General features: G+C 41.6%; 1 protein-coding gene and 1 long non-coding RNA gene across 2 annotated transcripts in view; one reads left to right on the top strand and one right to left on the bottom strand.

Annotated features, from left to right (window-relative positions):
- The window catches only part of LOC309507629 (uncharacterized protein), a 161,192-nt gene that overhangs the window by 114,002 nt on the left and 28,048 nt on the right, over positions 1-19,142 (top strand). The window lies entirely within an intron of this gene.
- LOC309508098 lies at positions 11,629-14,325 on the bottom strand. The gene is made up of 2 exons (XR_014209376.1): positions 13,305-14,325; positions 11,629-12,535 (listed from the first exon to the last, which is right to left on the bottom strand). It is a non-coding gene; the product is annotated as an uncharacterized lncRNA (long non-coding RNA).

The raw sequence follows: 19,142 nt of genomic DNA, 5'->3' as shown, positions 1-19,142 counted from the left end.
TGTAAAGGCTCAAATGGCGCACCTTTCACGTCCCTGCTCTTGGAGAAAAATTCCGGACAGTGAGCGTTTTCTTGAGACGCGAACAGGTCTACTTCCGCTCTGCCGAATTTCTTCCACAGCAGTTGGACTGTCTGTGGGTGTAGAGACCATTCGCCTGCCGGAACATTGTTCCTGGACAGTCTGTCTGGTCCTATATTCAGGAGCCCTGGCACGTGCGCTGCTCTGAGCGAGCGCAGGTTGCACTGAGCCCATACCAGGAGGCGTTCTGCCAGCCTGTACAGGTTCCTGGACCTGAGGCCGCCCTGGCGATTTATGTAGGACACCACAGACATGTTGTCCGAACGGACCAGGACGTGGCGTCCTTTTATTTGGGGACAAAAACGCGTCAGCGCGTTGTCTACTGCCAGCATTTCGAGGCAGTTTATGTGCAGGAGCTTCTCCCGTTCTGACCACTGGCCGAAGAACGGTCTGCCCTCGAGCAGCGCTCCCCATCCCGAGGTGGACGCGTCCGTGGACACCACTTTCACCCTCGAGGAAGTCCCCAGGCTTACACCTGATTGGTACCAGTCGTTCGCTCTCCAAGGTTTCAGAGCTGTGACGCACTTCTGATTGACCCTGAGGCGAAGCAAACCGGATGCCCACGCTCTGTGTGGGACTCGCGCTTTCAGCCAAAACTGCAGCGGGCGCATGCGGAGCAGGCCCAGCTGGAGCACTGATGATGCTGAGGCCATGAGACCTAGCATCTTCTGAAATTTCTTGAGCGGGACAGACGCGCCGCAGCGGAACGAGTTCGCTGTGCGTTGAATGTCTACCGCGCGCTGTGGTGATAGTCGCGCTATCATGGACAGCGAGTCCAATTCTGTGCCCAGGAAAGATATCTTCTGACTGGGTGACAGAGAGCTCTTCGCCCAATTGACACTGAGACCCAAATTCTCGAGGTGATCGAGTAAAACGGTCGTGTGTTCTATGATCACTGAGCGAGATTGCGCTAGAATCAGCCAATCGTCCAAATAGTTCAGTACTCGTATGCCTCTCATTGTGAGGGGTGCGAGTGCCGCATCCATGCACTTCGTAAATGTACGGGGTGCCAGGGATAAACCGAACGGCAGGACTGTGTACTGATATGCCTGGCCCTCGAAGGCGAATCTCAAATATCGCCTGTGACGTGACGCTATCTGTATTTGAAAATACGCGTCTTTCAGATCTATTGACACAAACCAATCTCCTTGGCGAATCTGCACAAGGATTTGTCTGGTCGTGAGCATCCTGAACTGTCGCTTCACAAGCACTCTGTTCAGTTGCCTTAGATCTAGTATGGGTCTGAGACCCCCGTCTTTTTTTCGGTACCAGGAAGTATCTGCTGTATAGCCCTCCTTCGCTCTGAACTTGAGAGAGAGGCTCTATGGCCCCTTTGCTCAATAGTTTCGCCACTTCGGCTCGAAGTAAATGTGCTACTTCTGTTTTTACCGTGGTCTCGACGCGCGCCGCATAGCGGCGAGGGCGTCGGCGAAACTGTAGCGAATAGCCTCTTTTTATAATGTTCAGCACCCACTTCGAAACCCCGGGCAGCTTTGCCCATGCGTCTGCATGGATAGCTAGGGGTTGAATACGAAGCGCGCTCCGCTCGCTTAGCGATGGAGAAGCTTCGGCGTGCTGCAACACAAGCGTCGCGCTCGTGACATTTGAGGCATGGGGCGCGCTGATAACAGCGGGCAGATTGCCCGCGCTCGACTCCTCTGCGGTGGTCAACCGCGAGGGGGAGGGCTGGGCGGTTCCCGTGGGAACTGTCATGTCTATGTGTGGATGTGGGCGCGGGACAGCGGGCACATTTATCACACCGAAAGCATCGTTCGCTTGAGTGAAGCGAATGCACGTTGGTTTCGTTTTTACAGAAACCGTGAGACATGCATAACGTGGTGTTAGTGGGCACATTCACCATGTTTGAAGCGCAATCGATCTGAGTCGATTCATGTGCGCGAGCCCTGTGTGACAGGCTGTGCTTGTGTGTAGAGATGGGCACTGGGCAGTGGGCATTCTTACTACACGAGACACCATCGGCCGTGGCCGGGACACCAGAAAATACACTCTTTTGGGGATTTATCTGGGTAGCCGTGAAAACGGCATTTGTGTGCAGGCAAGCGGGTGACAGAACCGGCCTCTTGGCTGCAGAAAACACTGGAACAGTCACATTTGCTGGAACTGGACGAGCGAATAGCTTTGGTGTGAGTCCGGCCGCAGCGGGACTTGAACACCGTCGCTTTCCTAGACGTCCTAGGACGACTTCGGGGCCTCGGGCTTCACCGTAATCCTAGGTCGCGGGCCACGCACGGCGGGGCGGCGACCGGATGAGCGGGAGCGCGGTCTCGCGCTTCGGGCCTGGCGGCGCTGCGAAGTGGAGGCAGTGGACGGTGGCTGTGGCTGTGAGCTCTGAGCAGACGGTTTCGCACGGCCTGCTGCAGAGCTGGAGCGCTTCAGGAGGAAGTGCTTCATAGCCTGTGACGCTTTCTGTACCTCTGCGAATCTCTCCGCAAAATCCTTGACGGAGGATCCAAAGAGGCCTGTGGCGGAAATCGGGGCGTCGAGGAACGCGGTGCGCTCGGACTCGGCCATTTCCGAGAGCGTCAGCCAAAGATGTCTCTCGGTCACAGTGAGAGAGGCCATATTCCGTCCAATGGCCTGCGCTGCAGACTTAGTAGCACGGAGAGCGAGGTCCGTGGCACTTCTTAAGTCCGGCACGCAGATCGCGTCAGGTCCTTCCTCATCCAGTTTACGGAGGAGATCGGCCTGGGAGATCTGAAGCGTAGCCATGGTGTGCAGCGCTGACGCAGCTTGCCCGGCGGCGGAGAAAGCGCGGCGGAGCAGGCTTGACGTCGTGCGGCAAGCTTTAGAGGGTAGGGCCAACTTAGCGCGCCGTCCAGCGGAGGGCGGACATAAGTGGGCCGCTATCGCCTCTTCGACCGGCGGCAGCGAAAGGTATCCTTTGTTCTTGGCATCGTCAACTGCGGAGAATGCCAAAGAAACAGCAGGACGCACTCTAGCTGAATAGGGGGCGTTCCAGGACTTAGCGACTTCTTCGTGTAACTCAGGAAGAAAGGGCGCTGGTCTGGACGCAGGCGAAGCGCGCTCCCCAGGCAGGAAAAATCCATCCAGCCGGTTGTGAGCGGGCTGCTCGGGCGAAGACCACTCGAGGCCGAGGCTCGCCGAGCTCGCATGAGCTCCGTCTCGATGGACGCTCTCTTGCCTGACGATGTGCGGGCAGGGGGCGCGGGATCCTCAGAGCCCGCCCAATCCTCACTGCCTGACGCCAGGATAGAGCAGGAATCATCCTCTCCCAGCAGGGCTTCCTCATCAGCGATGTCGACGGAAGCGGCGGCAGACGGCGGCCGCTGTCCGTCAGGAAGAGAGGCTGACGAAGCCGGGGAAGCAAGCGGGCGAACCGGCGAGCTCTGGCGGCTGGGGGAAGGTTCCGGGACCCGCTGGGCACGGCGCTTTTTACGGCGCGACACCGCGGCGGGCGGGGGAGCAGTCTCAGCGAAGAAGGCCAGGCGAGTCCTCAGAGTCGCCATAGTCATCAGCTCGCAGTGAGGGCAGCCGCCGTCAGCGAGCGCGAGAACTGCATGTTCCTCACCCAGGCAGGAAACGCAAACCACGTGGCGGTCCCCGTCGCTGAGTGTGGCTCTGCACGAGCCGCAGGAAGGCATCTTGAAAAAGACGCTAGCTCTTTTAGAATGTGCCGCTGCGACACACACACACAAACAGAGTACAGTGTAATGGAAAGGATATGAGCGCCGGAAAGCGCAGCAGGAAGGCAGGAAGGCGGCGCGGCCAGCGACTTCAGTGACTCGTCCCGCTGAAGGTGCTCTCTCTCAGACGGCGCGGCTTCTTCTCCAGCTCCAGCGATGCGTGTGCTTCGCTTGAAGGATGAAAAATCAGATAATAGCTGCCTGCGAGCGGTATTTATAGGCCTAGACCACGCCCATTTCGGCGGGACGTGACGCAGCGGGCGCGAAGTGCCCTGATTGGGTCTGGCGTCACGCCAGGCCTCGCTCGATAGGCTGCTGCAGTTGCCGCAGAGCAGCCAATAGGTGCGCGAGCTGCCTCGCCTATGTCTGCATGCTGCCGCAACGCGTTTTGCATTATTACAAAATTAAGGATAATTTTTGGCTTCAATATCTCGCGGAAAAAGGATTTTCCCCTAGCGTAAGATATCTTACGCAGTACGAGAGACCTCTCGTAAGAGAACCTAAAACCCCATTCCATTCCCCAACACATACTTTCCCTATTGCCTCTTGCATTTTCCTCACTATATGTCTTCCCTTTTTCCACATAACTCCGTCAATAATGCAACACTTATAGATCTATCAACTTTACTAAACACTTCATTCATCATAACTGAAAACAAAACTGGACTAACAACACTCCCTTGAGGAGTTCCATTTTCCACAAAATACTTTGTACTAAATTCTTTCCCTGTTCTTATTGCGATCCAAAAAGTTTTTAATCCAACTATAGATTCTCCCTCTTATTCCCATCTAAAAAAATTTAATCATTAGTCCTTGTTTCCACAGCATATCGTACGCCTTCTCTACATCAAAAAATACAGATACTGTACTTTCTTTATTAATTTGAGCTTTTCTAATTTCACTCTCTAAACATATAGCGGGATCTATTGTTCTTCGTCCCTTTCTAAATCCGCTCTGGTAATCCTTTATTAGTTCCTTTGACTCTAAATAATATTTTAATCTTTCATTTATCATTTTTTCCATAATTTTCCCTACATGTGAAGTTAAAGCAATCGGTCTATAACTTTCTGCTAAACTCGGATCCTTACCTGGTTTATATGGGGACAATAATTGATTCTTTCCACTGTTTTGGCAAACACCCCACTTCCCAAACCTTGTTATATAATTGTAATAATATTTCTTTACTCTTATCTTAATATTTAAATGTTTTTATCAGTCAATAACTTATTTGATCATTCCCTGGCGTTGTTTTTCCTGATTTTCGTATAACATTATTCGATTTTCCTAATGTAAACATCATATTTATGGCACTTTCACTGTCCCTATTATCATGCGTTGCTTCTACATTTTCTCTTATTGTTTTCTCCCTATCTTTTCCTCGTTACTCTAATTACCATTACTGTATTTTAACAAATGTCCTTGCCAGCAACTCTGCTTTGCCTTTGCTCTCTATTATTACTTTCTCTCCATCTTTCATTATAGGATAACCATACTCTTTTTTTTTATTGCCTGACGTTCTCTTCATCATACCCCATACTTGATCTAATGACCTACTTCTTCCTAAAGATTCACAAAACTTCCCCCAAAAATTCTTTTTAGCTCTCTCTATTGTTTTCCTTACAGCCTGCTTCCTTTTATAATCAATTAAAATCTGAAAGTCATGTGGTTTTTTTTTTTTTTTAGACTTATAAATGTCTTATTTCTCTCTTTAAAGGAACACTCCACCCATTTGCATTAAGCTTTGCAATGTTAGAAACCCAGTCATACTATTGAATGGTCGTGCAACATTTTGATTTGCAGTGATTTGCCAGTAAATACCTGTGTGAAAAATCTTGGTGTTTCATTAGATAGTTTCTTGAAACTGGATAAGCAAGTAAATTCTGTTGTCAGATCTTGTTTTTTCCATCTACGTATGCTGACTAAAGTTAAGCCTTTTTATGTCCCCAAGCTTTTGAATGGGTGATACATGCTTTCCTGTCATCTCGACTGGACTATTGTAATTCTTTATACTATGGAATAAATTCAACTACTCTAACACGTCTTCAAATAGTCCAAAATGCAGCAGCGAGACTTTTAAAAGGCATTCGCAAACATGAACATATTACCCCGATTTTAGCATCCCTTCACTGGTTGCCGGTTCGTTTTAGGGTTGATTTTAAAATCCTTTTATTCGTCTATAAGTGCCTAAATAACCTAGCTCCCCTCTATCTATCTGAGCTCTTAGAGCAATACAATCCTTCCAGAGATCTTAGGTCAGGTACACAGAAACTTTTATTTATACCACGGTACAGGTTAAAACACAGAGGTCATCGTGCCTTTGCCATTGCAGGCCCGACATTATGGAATAGTTTGCCTAATCATGTTCGTTCTGCATCCGACTTGTCAGTTTTCAAGTCACGCTTGAAAACACACTTTTATTCAATTGCTTTTAATAACTTGTAATTTGTATTTTAATTTTTCTTGCTCTGTCTGTTGTGTGATTTTTATATCGCTTTGTAAAGCACATTGGTCAGCTTGTCTGTATAAATGGTGCTATATAAATAAATTTTGACTTGACTTGACATTTTCTCATTTCCCCCTGAGATGAGAGAAATCTGTATTTACCTCTTTACACTTCCTCCTACAATGACGCAAAAATCGCCATTTTGCGTCATTGTCGGAGGAAGTGTAAGAGGGGGGGATTTCTGTTAAGACTACACGCACTAGTTCCCACCCTTTCAAACCCGCCCATAGGGGGTTACCTAATGCGCTAACAGACCTATCACAGATCAGTGCCAGTGCGTTTGATTTCATCATTGTTTACATGCACACCTTTTGATCAATCTAACTGAATTCATTTCGATTGGTGAATTTGAATGTAGTGTTTGACACGTGTGAGATGCACTGGTCTTGTATCTCTCACGGAGGAGCGGGTATTTTCTTAGCAAGGGTAAAACGCACATCAACCGATCACGCCACCGGCCTCGCCTCGTTCTCCCGTGGCCCTAGTCTCGTCCTGTGAACGACTGTAGAACGCAAAAGCCGAATCCCGGACATTTTGTGCGATCTCAAAAACCCGGGCAGACTCACGGAGACTAACGTTAGTACTAGCTTAGCTTTGTTGTTTACAACTACTCTCTAACCGGTAGGCGTGGCTTGGGAGTGGCCTAGTAGAGCAGCGAAGCAAGTGCATTCTGGGAGTTGTTGTCTTTCATTCACATGAGCCAAAAATACATTTTCTGGCTTTTCTCAGTCTAGAAGGCTCCAAATTCAAAAATAATTTCACATTTCTACTACATAAATGACCCAATTTAAATACACATTCATCTTTCCAGAGGTGGAGTTTCCCTTTAATTACCTTTGTGCATTCTTGCGTCCACCAAGGAACTATTTTCTTTCTATTACTACCACCTCTTTTTGGTATCGACTCTTTTGCTGCTCCTAAAATAATACTTATTTCTTCATTGAGATCTTCAATTCCCTGATTTATACTAACCTCCTTTAATTTTCCTTCAGTTAATATTCTAAACTTGCTCCAATCTGCTTCCTCAAATTTCCACCTTCTTACTCTCTCTTTCTTTTGCATGTCCCCTTCTATTCCAATTTCTGTAAATATAGGATAATGATCGCTCCCTATAGTGCTTTCCTTATTTACTTGCAACTACTTATCCCTACCAGAGACTGAGACACCAAAGTAAGATCTATTGGGGTTTCTGTACCCTTATTTAAATTGACCCTTGTACCGGATCCATCATTTAGACATACTAATTCCTTTTCATCTATTATCTCTTCTAAAATTTCTCCATTTAAATCTTCTTTTTCACCCCACACCTTAATATGTGCATTAAAATAATTAACCAAACCAAATAATTTTACCTCTCCACTTTTCCAGTATTGATTCTAGTTTTATTCACTCTAGCTTTTTACATGGGTTATAGAAGTTAATCACTTTAATTCTTTCTTTCTTGTTCCATAGTTCAATAACTATTACCTCTAATTCTTGTATTGTATCTAATCTATACCTTCTTTAATAAATATTGCACATCCTCCTCCATTTCCATTTCTTCTATATCTCCGCGTATGGTATTATATCCTTTAATAATGAAATCCAGATAAGGTTTGAGCCATGTTTCCTGAATGCATATGATATCCGGTTTATTTTCTAATTTATCAATATACCCCTTAAACTCATGTCCATTTGCTAACAAACGTCTAGCATTCCATTGAATTACCAACATTAAGTTATGCTTTGAGAAGCTGTATCTGCGTTCCCTTCTCCATGGTTAAAGTCAGCATGTATCTTTTCCCATGACAAATCTTTCATGTTTAGGAGTTTAGCTGCTGCCTTAACTATGATTTTAATCTTCTCCGTTTTTGTTTTTGCTTGTTCTGAACAGTTGATGACATATGCTAAGAAAAGCACTATCCTACACTGTAAAAAATTGCTGTAAAAAAACGGCCACATTTTACAGTAACATGCTGTTTTCCATTAAAACAGTAATATACCGTAAAAAATGCATTCTGGGTGATATTTGTCATTTTCGAGAAACTAGCCTACAGGAATATACTGTGAATTAACAGCGCTCAAAGTCGACACTTTAGAGACTGTGTTCAAAATCACACCCTATACTAGGGCTGGGCGATATATATCGTGAGATTGTTATGCGCCTCTCATCAGTAAAGCCGGTTCCTTGATTAGTAGTAAATCGCCATCACCTGCTTTCAGATGGAGCGGCATTTACTACAAAGCAAAAACTCAAGAGTGTTAAAGTTAATGAAATAATTAAGGGCGCTTTCACACTGGCAGTTTAGTGCGGACCGGGGCACGGTTCGCATGAAAAATCGCTAATGTGAACGCTGTCATCGGACCCGGGTGCGCACTAGAGTACCGAACCCGAGACTACCTGGAGGAGGTGGTCTGAGCTTGGTTGCTCCCGAACCGTGGCGCGGTTCGCGTTAATGTGCAAGCAACACGGACTCGGGTGCGCGCTTGTTCAGGAAGTATAGTATCCCGCGCATGCGTATCACTGTCGAATATCATTGTTTCCTCACACGAGTTGTATTCTCCATGCGTTTTCCGTGTGCGTTTGCGATGACGTAAGATCACTGCAAACGCACCTGGGTTCGATACAACTAATTGAGTGTGAAACCAGACCAACGCTGCGGGGGGCACCGGGAAATAGCGCACTCGGGTTCGGACCGCAGCAAACGAACCCAGTGGAAAAACGCCCTAAGTGATTAATTGAGTGATGATTGAGCATTATTGAAGACACCTGATGTTAACAAGCAGAATCACTGAAGGAGAAAATCACAAATTGTAAGCCACCGTTATGGTGATGGGTGTTTGCTTTAGTTGGGCTCTTGACCCTTATATATTCACTTTAAATTTTGTATGTCTGTTGTTATTGATTTATAACAGTCAAATGAACAAAGAAAAGTGTGATCTGATAGTATTGGTTATGTTTTGACATAATCATGCTGTGATCTGAAAAATGATACTTATTGAGATAGTTTTGTTTAACTTGTTAGCAGCAGCTTTGTGATTTTACATGTGATTATCAGTATTTTTCTTATAATCCAAAATATTTAATAAACATTGTTCTGATCAAAACACTTTCAAATGAATTTATTTAGAAACACAGATATCAATAATCAGCCTGTGAATCTCAACAATGGTGATAATAATAAAGCATGTTGCAGTGGCTGCCACCAATCACAACTCATTAATGGCTCCCATCATGCATTGCGGTATGAATAAATTATGATCTGAATTGTCTATGTAATTTACTTTTCCTAATTGAATATTCTGCTCATCACCATTGTTGAGATGCATTGACTGAATCTTGACGTCTGTGTGTGCCTAAAAGAAAGACTTTTTTTTTTAAAAACAACTTTTAAGAAATCCTTCATATTATATCTAAAATTCTGGATATTTATGCCGAATCACAGTTATGCTGTAAACAACATAAAACAAAAACATAAAGTTCAAAAGATGATCATAATATAACCAACACCATCAAATCACTTTTTTTCTTTGTTCATCTGGCAGTTATAACTCAGATACAGCAGACAAACAAAATCTAAAGTTAATAATATAAGGGTCAAGAGCCCAACTAAAGCAAACAATGATCGCTATAACGGTGGCTTACAATTTGAGATTTTCTCCTTCAGTGATTCTGCTTGTTAACATCAGGTGTCTTCAATAATGATCAATCATCACTAAATTAATCACTTAATTATCTCATTAACATAAACACTCTTGAGTGTGGACTCATATACACTCCCAGGAGTGTTAATTTAACACTGGAGTTTTTGCTGTGTACAAAGAGCCGTAGTTAACTGACAAGCTGAGCCATATCGCATGAATTATCGCTGGCGATACGTCCGCGATATTAATGCGATATGGCTCAGATTGTCAGTTAACTACGGGTCTTTGTAGTAAATGCCGCTACATCTGAAAACAGGTGATGGTGCTTTACTACTAATCAAGGAACCGGCTTTACTGACGAGATGCGCATAACAATCTCACGATATATATCGCCCAGCCCTAAAAAACAAAAACAAATGTTAATGTCAAGGGTCAAGAGCCCAACTAAAGCAAACACTGATCTCCATAATGGTAACATCAAATGAAACAAAACAGCATCTAAACCTCTGTTAATTCTCAATAGGAATTTCTGTAGACGTGTGAAAAAATAAATAAAGTAAATCTGGTTAGTAATAAGTGAAGCTGGTAATGCTATTTTTTTGGAGGTGTTTATTCATCCTTTGCTGAAATCTTGAGAGATGTAATGTCTTATGTGGCTGAAGTCAGTTGTAGTTCTTGTGTTTCTCTTTTTTATCTTCTTCTTGTTCCTCTGTCCTTCAGTGATTCTGCTTGTTAACATCAGGTGTTCATCACTAATGCTCAATCATCAGTTAATTAATCACTGAATTATATCATTAACTTCAACGCTGCTTCAGTGTTACTCAAACACTCTGTAGTGTGGACACACAAGTGTTCATTCAAAACTTGCAGTGGAGTTAAAAGCTATATGGGGAGGCTGCAGACCTGGAGCCGGTAGATCTACGCCCCTAGCAGTTTTACGCCCCTGGCAGTTTTACGCCCCTGCTGTTCCTGATGCGTCCAGTAGGGGGATATGCTGCGAAATAACACCATTAAATCGATGCTCAAAACTTACACAATAATAACCGTCCAGTTCATAGATTTTGCCCGAATTTGTGGTTTTTGTTCATTTAAATATTAAACGTTTTAGTATAAATCTGCACTGCACTATGGATTAAAATATCTCTAGATATTAGGTTGGGCTTCACTCAGCCTATACAGAAGACTATTTGTTTTCATGAATTAAAAAATAACACACATAGTTGGATCAGATGACAAGTAATGATATATGACCTACTATAGAATAGTTAATTGAATATTGAATACATTAATATTGAATAAATAGTAATAATAATAATACTAATTAATAATAATAGAATATTCACTGTATGTTTTTATACAGGAGACTGAGTGAAATATGTTGTTGTGAATTTATATAAAGTTACAATTAGATATTAAACATATTTAGCCCATTAGACATACAGCACCGTGTAATCATATGGATCCTGGATTAAATATCTGCTGTACTATTCACTTAGTCATCATACAGCTACAAAACAGTGTCCTTCATAGCATTTTATGAAGACAAACACAATTTATCCCTTTTCTAAAATTCCAAGGGCCATTTATAAGAAAGAGACAATATTTTTGTTCACAAAAACATTATTTATCAACACCATTTATGAATTATGATGACTCCCCTATGGCTTGCCACTCTGCTTTAACTGTTTTTCTATCCTCCTGTCAAAGTGCTTCTGCTCACTGATAAAAAATTAAAATAAAATTAAACAAACAAATGTAAAAAGGACATCCATGGTGAATTTTATTTTGTCAAATTCAAAAGCAGCAGGACTCACTGTTAAATTTTGTATAAAATTCCTGAATCCTTAATTTTTTATCACAGTTGCTTTTGTACATTTCATCATTATTCATTATATCAATTCATTTTTTCCTTCATTAGTGAAATTCTAAATACACCTCCGCAATTCATCAATTCAGGACACATTTACAAAATAAAGTGTAATAGAAATGTATTGAAAACATGCTTAACAGTTTATGACAACTAGTCAGCCATTTTGCATTTAATGACTTATGCAAGGAACTAATGCCTAGATGTTTTGAGGAGTATGACAATTCAACAGAGAAATAGTATAATAGGCCTATATTTTGATCAACAAGACATAAAGAGTTGATAATGTAGGAAACAGCAGACAGTTGTACATTATGAATTGCATGAATGTACCAAAGCATTTGCAATTTGTATAAAATGAGAAATTGCTTTTATGATGTGCACAAGTGAAAGATGATGTGATTTCAGGTGTGATCTGAGAAATGCACCAAAGCAACTGAGATAAACTATAATACTTATTGGAGACCCTGCAGAATCACTGACCCCATGAGTCACAGACCACATAAAAGAAAGTGTTACGAGAACACAAACTGCCTTTTTAATTTGCATTTCATGTGTGTATTTCATTAAAAAAAGCTAAACTTTAAAAAAATATAAAAAGGACATCCATGGTGAATTTGATCTAGTCACAGTGTGTGTGTGTGTGTGTGTGTGTTGCCCAGAATTTATGTCAGATGAGTGTGGATTGCATCAATTTGCTCCTGATCTTCAAAGTACAATGGCACAGGTACTTGTTGGTGGAACACTTTTGGAAAAAGTGTCAAGACACTTTGATTTCTTTTGGCCACTGATGATGGACTGTGCAGAGAAAATTTAAAAAATGACATTAAAAACATGTCCTTGTATGTCTCTGTAAGTCATTTATTTACTAGAGAAGCTATTGGTTTGGAATGCAGTTAAAAAAGAGATGGGTGTTTATAGTTTATAAAAGTTTCGAGAGAGAGAGAGAGAGAGAGAGAGAGAGAGAGAGAGAGAGAGAGAGAGAGAGAGAGAGAGAGAGAGAGAGAGAGAGAGAGAGAGAGAGAGAGAGAGAGAGAGAGAGAGAGAGAGAGAGATTTCCATAGCTATAAGCAAACACACTGGGATGCATCATGCAAGTTACTTGGCAAAGAAAAATCCCACTTTAAGTGCACACAGCCTACATTTTAATCCAGATCAGTACGCTATTTTAAGAAAAATGTATATTTAGATATAAATGAGATAGTTAGATCTCATTTTATAAGAAACAACTCAAACCAGAAAGGAGTAAAGGAGTCTTACCAGAAGAGGCAAGATAAAGACGGGCAACAAAAGAACATTCAAAAGAAAATTAATTTTGAAAGTGAGTAGAGAAGACTAGGGGCAGCTAAACTTACACGTGGTAAGCTATAACTTATAAATTTAAGCCAGACAGAACATCAACCTGACCGTCCAGAACTTTTTGTCTCTCGAAATAAATGATAGACCTATCCATTGATATAAATAAATGAATTGATATCTACCTAGCTCTATCAAGCTATTCGTTTATAAATAATAAATGTTGCATCATTGCTAAACAACAATAACTTTAGCGGATTATTTATTATACCTCAATCAATTCGTGTCAATGTACAGCCTCCCCCTACTGGACGCATCAGGAACAGCAGGGGCGTAAAACTGCCAGGGGCGTAAAACTGCTTGGGGCGTATATCTACCGGCTCCAGGTCTGCAGCCTCCCCTTACTCGTTAAAAGGGTTAAATGTGTCAAATAAAAATAAAAAAACAGAGTGAAGTGTATTTTAACAGTAATTAACTGTAAATTAATTTACAGCATAAAACTCTAGAAAAACAGCAATTTACTGGCAACCCAGCTGCCAGTAGATTACCGTAAAATCAAGGAAAAACAGTAATATACTGTAAAACGTAACAGTCAGATTTATTAAACAAAATAAGTTAATTTCACTGAAATATTAGAGAAAGTTCATAGAAGAAAGTTATGCAAAGTCAATAACTGATAAGGAGAGTAAATATTAAACTGAAGTGTTTTATGTCTTTTTGCACAAGATGATATAGGAGAAATCTTTTAGTGTAATTAATTAGTTTTGTGTGTCACCATTGTGCTGGAGAGTAGAGCCTGTGCTTCAGTCAAAGATGAGCAGAGAAACACTGATGTTATGCTGCCGGTTGCTTTATTTAAAAGCAGTAACTGTGTAGTTGCTGATGCAGTGACAATCTCCTTGCTCAGTACTTTAACACATACATGTGTGCTATTGTTCGCTAAATGAACTTCAAAGACTTTAGTTAAAATCATGCTTTTAATTAATTCTCTATTCTCTATTACACATTAGGTGTTTGCAGTTTTATAGAAAAAGATTGTAATATTCAGTGGACTCAAATTAAGTCAGTTCATAGTACTTTCAGTATAAATACTAGATTTTGAACTCGAACTGTTTGAAGCAATCGGTTCCCCAAATTATATGAGTTACCTTCCATGGTATGTTTACAGTAACATACTGTAAAGTAACATACTGTCAATTTTACAGCAATTACCAACATTTTTACAGGACTTTATTGGCAACTTTTTTTGCCAGGAAATTCCTGTAAATTCTACAGGAAATTTTTTACAGTGTATCCATTGATATTCCTGTATTTTCATGCCCTGACCCATTTCTGCTTCAGTTGTATTTTGATTAACTTCATCTTTTCCTCTTTCATTGCTACATATTTTCACAGCCTCTGCACATGTTACTTTCTGATTTGATTTTACTTGCTGAACATCTACTGCCTTTTTCCTGACTTCACATCCCCCATACGCCACTGTGTGGTTCCCTCCACAGTTACAACACTTAATTGTGACATTGCTCCCACATTCTCCATATGCATGTTCTCCTCCACATCTTCCGCATCTCTGTTTCCTTTTACATTTGCAGTATGTTCATATCGGTGACATTTGTAACATCTTAATGACATTAAAGCTCATATAGCCTTCCATCACTTTCATATGAAGCACCTCATCTTTAAACTGAAGGAGTACTGACTCACTATCAGTTTTTTCCCCATTCCTGAAAGTCTGCATTCGTCTAATTTCTGTGATCACATCTTTTCTTAGTTCTTCCAGATTATCTTCTATGGGAAGTCCTGTTATCACTCCCTTAGCTCCTCTCCTCTCACCAATTATTATTTTTTCCACTATTTCTTTTTTACACACTGATTGCAGTTTCATAGTTTTATTTTTCTGCTCAGCATTTTTGCATTTCACCAATAGACTCCCATCAGGCAACACCTTCGCCATTTCTATTTCCCCAATTGCTTTCTTCAATCCAGTCGTCAGAGTGATCGGGCTAACTGATGTGATTTCATTTCCCACTTTAAATTTAAGAATGATCTTAAATTCTTCCGTCATAATCTTTTTCCTGCCTTCTCTGCCTTCTTCATCCTCTTCTAATGCTCTTTTATTTGTCAACTGATTATTTCTATTTTCTTTTCTCCCTCCTCCTTTCCTACTTGTACTCCTTTCCCAACCCGTCTGCATATCTTCATTCTTTGAAAATCCACTATAACTTGCCATTCTGATCCAGTCACAAATCAGATTATGCCATGAGCCCGCAAACAAAACAAACTAAAACAAATATTGCAATATCAAAAACCTTCCTCTTCAGCAATGTTGTTTTTTCGTTCTCTCGATGGGCCGTCCGACTCCGCTCGACTACACTTCCTGACTTCAGTGATTCTGATTGTTAACATCAGGTGTCTTCAGTAATGCTCAATCATAACTCAATTAATCACTTAATTATATCATTGACTAACACTCTTCAGTGTTCATTTCACACTCATATTAACACTTTAACACTCTTGAGTGTGGAGCCAAATAAACCCCCAGGAGAGTTCATTTAACACGGGAGTTTTTGCTGTGTTTCAAGAAATGGAGTCATAGTTTCAGAACTTGTGTAAGCAATAAAAAATAAAAATTAAAATAAAAAATACTAGAACAAGTGTACACTTTAATTTAATTAGTTTTGTTTATATTCAGTGTTGCATTTTATTAAAGTCTGTCCTCAAAAGTGTTACAGCAGTGACTGAACCAGAGTGTGTTTCACTGTTTGACGTGAGTGTTGTGTGTGTCCTCTAATGTTGACACTCACACACTCTCCTGCAAGGGCGTAGATTTGGTTTGAACATTGGGGGGGTTGAAGTTTAGGGGGGGTGTAATGCATAGATTTAAATATTGGGGGGGTTATCTCCCGCCAACCCCCCCACAAATTACGCCCCTGCTCTCCTGAGATCTTTCAGCTGTATTTATGTTTGTTAATACAGTGGCAAGAACATGTTTGTAAACCTTTTGAAAAGATTTCTGCATGGATTACTCATAAAATGTAGTCTGAAGTCACAATAGAACTATCTGATGAAACTAACGCACAAACAGATTTACTTCTCAGACTTGTATTGAAGACACTGATAATCATTGACAGGATCAGGCTGTAAAAAGCCAAAAGCTCTTTAAATAAAGGCACACAAACCCTGGTTAATGCAAATGTATTCTTCTCAGAAGAGATCGGCTAGTGTGAACCCCAACTCAATCACAAAAGATTTCACAGGACACATTACAAAGATGCACAAATCTAGAAATGGCTTCAGCAGTATTTCTACAGGCCTGGGCCTGATGCATAAACATTGCTTATTTTTTATTTTTATTTATTTTTATTTTTAGACGAGCCTTAAAACACTCAACTGTAGGGGCAGTTTGGACATGGAGGGGCAGAGTGTTCCAGAGTTTAGGTCCAACCACAGAAAAGGCCCTGTCCCCCCGAGTTTTAAGTCTTGACTTGGGGACCGCAAGCTGGAGCTGGCCCTCTGACCTCAGTATCCGCGCTGGCGTATAAATTTGGATGAGGTCCGAGATATATGTTGGGGCCAGTCCATTCACAGCTTTAAAAACAAACAGTAAAATCTTAAAATCAATCCTAAAACGAACAGGAAGCCAATGCAATAAGGCAAGAATTGGAGTTATATGAGCGCGCTTTTTGGTTCCTGTTAAAAGACGTGCTGCAGAATTTTGGACTAACTGTAAGCGTGAAAGTGTGTTTTGATTTATACCGATATAAATTGCATTACAGTAGTCTAAACGAGAAGAAATAAAAGCATGTGTAGCTTGTTCAAAACTGTTAAAAGACAAAAACGGTTTAACTTTAGCTAAAAGACGAAGATGATAAAAACTAGATTTCACCAGTGTTGGGGAAGCTACTCTGAAACTGTAGTTTGACAAGCTACAAGCTACTCGTAAGTTAAAGTAGTTAAACTACAGTCAGGCTACCCTTTTGGAAAAGTAGTTAGCTACACTACAAGTTACTATCAAAAAGTAGCTAGCTACATTGAAACTACTTTTGATTTTTTTGAACAACGTATATTATAAATAACTGAATAAGTGTCTGAGGAATGTTTTAAGTAAAATATTTAGTGTTTAAAACAATGCAATACAATTAGGATTTCAAAGAGTATTGTTTTATTACACACAACACTCAAATATCTCAGACTGTTTGTCAAAAGTGCAAAATTGCAACAAATACAACATTGCAAGAACAAAATATACATCCAACGTAAATTGCATACAAAAGTGTAACCTTTACTTGTCGTTTCTTTGAGAGACATGAACTTGGACAAATAAGGCCATGGGTAATTAACGTTAGTTGTTTCTCCATCCTCCAAATCTGCCGCCACGTCTTGCTCCATCATGGATTATATGGGTGTGTCAACCCACTTCTGTACGTCAGTGAACCGTTAGCCGCAAGATGCGTGATTAAACAACAGGTGGCGGTAATGTCAAAAAAATTTTTTGTAATCTAACAAGAAGAAGAATATCCTTGCATCGCGCTGATTCGCGCAGGCTCGACAAAATACAATGTAGCTTTTGCTCGCGCTACACCACTACTTGCTGCAAAAAGTAGTTAGCTACTGGAAAAGCTACACTGTTTAAAAAGCAACTGAGCTACTGCCAAGCTACTGAAAAATGTAGTTAAGTTAGTAGCGTCGCTACTTGTAGTTAACTACTCCCCAACACTGGATTTCACCACTGCATTTATTTGTTTGTTTAGTTTAAAATCACTGTCTATTTTTACCCCAAAGTTAGTTACAACAGGATGCACAAAGTCATTGAGAGGGCCCAAATCTATCATGGGGTTAGTGGGGCCAAACTGCATAATCTCTGTTTTACTTTCGTTTAGTTAAAAAAAAAAAAGTGGGCCAACCACGCTTTGACGTCATTTAAACATTCAAGTAGGGGTGTCAGGGGGCTGCCTTCATGCTTTCTGATTGGCATATAAATTTGACAATCATCAGCATAAAGAGGATAGGAGATACCATGCTTTTTAAAAACTATTCCAAGTGGAAGGAGGTACCCAAGAATTGATCCCTGGGGGACCCCACAGTTAAAAGGCGCAGTTGATGAAGTAGAGTCCAATCAAATCTAAAAACTCTTTCGCCATAGCTTTTGAAGGGCAACAGACGTGTACATTAAAATCACCAACAATTAGAATCTTATCATAATTTGTCATTATCACAGCAATAAAATCAGAAAAATCCTTAATAAAGTCCTGACTATGCTTTGGCGGCCGGTATATCACCGCGCACAGAACAGGATTTCGCGCACCCAGTTCAAAACAGCTTAGCTCAAATGAAGTAAAAGCCATCGACAATGGCTTACAATGTAAGCGACTCTTTAATATTGTGGCAATTCCTCCTCCACGTCCAGTCGTACGCGGTGTGTTAATAAAAGTACACTCGGGAGGTAACAGTTCCGAAAAGGCAGTGGACTCACCCAGATTAATCCATGTTTCCGTAATATAAATCCAATGAATGCGTATTGAAGAAGTCCTTCAGAATAAACGACTTATTCATCACTGATCTTGCATTCACAAGCGCACACCTAGTTGCAGCCTGGACGCGGTTAGCTGCCGAAACTACCCGGCTCAGCGGTTGGAGATGGCCTGGGTTCACTCCACGTAGCCGAGATCGGCAATGGCGCACAGCAAGACACTCATCCAGTTTACCGACAACAGGTACCAGATAGCTGCCAGCAGGAGCGAAGATGCACCGAGATATCAGACGATAAAAACAAGCCTCGCACTCTTGAGGGATACTTGCGTGGGACCATGCCAAATTTGGAGAAAGTGCTAGCCAGGATTACAGCCTGACTAGCCTACTGCTGCGCACTCCTCTGAGCCGGCGTTTCCTGGGAAACAGAGCCTTCAGGTGGAGCAGGTGCTCTGGTATGTCAGCCAGGTAAAAGGGACGCGACTTTGAAGATCCCTTGTTGTTATATTCAGCACATGAATCCACCAAAACTTTGATATTTAAAAGCTCTATATGATCATACGTCCGCAGAGAGTCAGTGGTCCTGATGATATTCAATAAAAACAGTATAAAGCTTGCAACAGCCAGGAGAGCCAAACGG

This window comes from Leuciscus leuciscus (genome assembly GCF_965113295.1).
Source record: "Leuciscus leuciscus genome assembly, chromosome: 1".
Lineage (NCBI taxonomy): Eukaryota > Metazoa > Chordata > Actinopteri > Cypriniformes > Leuciscidae > Leuciscus > Leuciscus leuciscus.
This window is presented reverse-complemented; position numbering and strand designations above follow the sequence as displayed.